This window comes from Schistocerca piceifrons, chromosome 3 (genome assembly GCF_021461385.2).
Source record: "Schistocerca piceifrons isolate TAMUIC-IGC-003096 chromosome 3, iqSchPice1.1, whole genome shotgun sequence".
Lineage (NCBI taxonomy): Eukaryota > Metazoa > Arthropoda > Insecta > Orthoptera > Acrididae > Schistocerca > Schistocerca piceifrons.
Window position 1 is genome coordinate 93,756,538 of NC_060140.1, and position 3,020 is coordinate 93,759,557.

General features: G+C 48.8%; 1 pseudogene; it reads right to left on the reverse strand.

Annotated features, from left to right (window-relative positions):
- Positions 1–2,004: 2,004 nt before the first annotated feature.
- Positions 2,005–2,122, reverse strand: LOC124790211 (annotated as a pseudogene).
- Between the last annotated feature and the right edge of the window lie 898 nt (positions 2,123–3,020).

Sequence of the window (3,020 nt, forward strand, 5' to 3'; positions counted from 1 at the left end):
CAATACGCCACACTTCTTCTTGCGCTACTGCCTTTACCCCGCACCGTGCACAGGGTCGGCATGGTTAAATACAGATTTGGCATGGTTAAGATTAAGGGGTGGCCGGATGCCCTTCCTGACGCCACCCCTAAACCCCTGGGATGGAAGTAGTGTACCCCATCTGTCTGTGTCGAGTGTAAATCGTGAAAGAGTGTGAATGCGTTTCAAATATCTGCGAGTGGTGGAACTGAGGCGGGACGTGGGGACCAGCCCGGTATTCACCTAGTAGGATGTGGAAAACCGCCTAAAAACCACATCCAGGCTGGCCGGCACACCGGCCGTCGTCGTTAATCCGCCGGGCGGATTCGATCCGGGGCCGGTCAGCCTACCCGAGTCCAGGAAGCTGCGCGTTAGCGCTCTCGGCTACCCTGGCAGGTTCCAATACGCCACACTATTCATCACTATTTTGGCTACAAAACCCTATTTTTCAACATAATCTCCGTTCAATGTGACGGCTTTACGCCACCTTGCCGGGAGTGATTGTACGCTCGTGTGGTACAACTCTACTGGTCGACGTCGGACCCAACGTCTTGCTGCATCAGGAACCTCCTCATCAACTGCTTCCCGTTGAGTGGATTCTTCATTAAGTCAGACAGACGTAAGTCGAAATGTGCGAGATCCAGGCTGTACGGAGGACGAGAAAGAACAGTCCGCGCAAACAATTCCGCGCAGATAGTCCGTCGTTGTTCTTTATGGTCTTCGGTTAGGCAGCGAGGAACCCAATGGGCACACGCCTTTGAGTATCCCGACTCTTGTACGTGTGTCAGCACTACCAACACACGTCCAGTTGAGCAGCGAGGTGTTTGATCGTAATTCGTCCATCGCCTCGAATGCCAGTGGCTGCACGTCCCAGCATTACGGGCGTCACATTTGTGTGCATCCGGTCGATACGCGGGAGATCTGACAGATTTGCGCGACGTTTTTGCGATGATGACAGACACCTTAATTTTGTTCACTGCCATGTCTCCGCAGACATTCTGCAGTCGCCTACGAACATCTACGATACTCCGGTTTTCCGTCAATAGAAACTCAATGAGGACTCTCTGCTTGGAACGCAAGTCCGTTACATTTTGAAGGCTAGTGCCGCCACATACCGGAAATTCGTGAAACTGTAGGAGCTGAAACGGGAACATTCCACGATATCCCACAGTAAATTCCGCATTTTTTCAACCGGAATTGGCGAGAAAAAAGTATTGCATTAATTACTGAATGCCCTCCGTGCAGTGATATGATTTTACAGGTACATTCAGTGGTATGTGTGAATACTGTCTGCAAAATGTGTTGCAAATAGAATTAGTATAAAGAAGTAATAAATTAAAATGTCCTGCCTGATGATGAAGTTTTACTGCATGGACAGTGAAAGTGCAGTAAGCAGTAAACTTGTTTTCCTTTCATTATTTTGTAGGGGATGTCAGGGAATAAAAGTTTCGAAATGGTTTTAAATAGCGTGTAAAGTTTGTTAGAAGGCGCTACGTGTTCTCATTCTCAAAAACTGAACGAGTAGTGGACTACGTAATATGAGCGCTCTGAGCGTCGCTCTATTCAGACATCTACACAGTTTCTAATTCTAATTCTTGACTTATTTTGTTAAGCCTTTAATTTAAGCTTATACCACTTTGACAGTTGATTATGGCATGATTTTAAACTTTTAAAATCGGTCATTAACTATACTACCAAAAAAAATAGTACACTTTTAAAAGTTTTCATTTCACTCATGATTTATTGCTGCATCAGTGTGCATGGAATACATGAAACGATTACTTGTACAGATCAATAGCACAAGCGGTGGCCCATCGGGACCATCCGACCGCCGTGTCATCCTCAGTTGAGGATGTGGATAGGAGGGGCGTGTGGTCAGCAAACCGCTCTCCCGGTCGTTATGATGATTTTCTTTGACCGGAGCCGCTACTATTCGGTCGAGTAGCTCCCCAATTGGCATCACGAGGCTGAGTGCACCCCGAAAAATGGCAACAGCGCATGGCGGCCTGGATGGTCACCCAGCCAAGTGCCAGCCATGCCCGACAGCGCTTAGCTTCGGTGATCTCACGGGAACCGGTGTAGCCACTGCGGCAAGGCCGTTACCGAAAAAGAATGGCTCTAATACAACTCTGAAAGTACCGAGCGCTGGTCAGCGTCCCCTCCAGAAACACCAAAGGAGAAAGAGAGTTGTAGCGTGTAGCACCCCAGACCATAAGGGCTGGGGTGGAGCCACTGTGTTTCTGACGATTGCATTCTACGAGAGAACGCCCACCAGGTCTACGTCATATGTGAAGCAACCATCACTTGCGTGCAAGCAGAATCTACTTTCATCGTTGAAGAGCACGGTGCATCTTCCAAGTAATCCTCTGACGGCACCATTCGAGCAATGCACGTCGATGCTGTGGTGTCAGTGGAAGACCGGCCAGATGTGTGTACGTGCCTGCAGTTCCAACGCGCATAACCAGTTCGCAACTGTTCGTATTGACACGTCTGCGCTCACAAGCACTTTCATCTGCAGCATGGTAGCTGTCCGGTCTGCCACGCTGGAGAGTTTCTCTGCTGCGTGGACTTCCAGAACCTCTTCTACTGGTGGGAGAACGTTCACATTACCACTGATATCAGCATCGTTGAAAACTGACGCAGCACTTCCAACTTGGGTGGCAATTCTCCGAAAGGGCCACCTCACGACTCAAATGGTTCAAATGGCTCTGAGCACTATGGGACTTAACATCTGAGATCATCAATCCCCTAGAACTTAGAACTACTTAAACCTAACTAACCTAAGGACATCACACACATCCATGCCCGAGGCAGGATTAGAACCCGCGACCGTAGCGCCCCACGACTCGGAAGGCCACGATTTTACCCCTTTCAAACTCAGTCAGTTGGTTGTTGGAAGCAAAACATGGTTGCTTTCTTCCTTCACATGTTTGCACCACACCGAGCATTCCCTATTAAAGAAGAGACACAGATGACGCTCTGGTAGCTATGCCACTACGCTC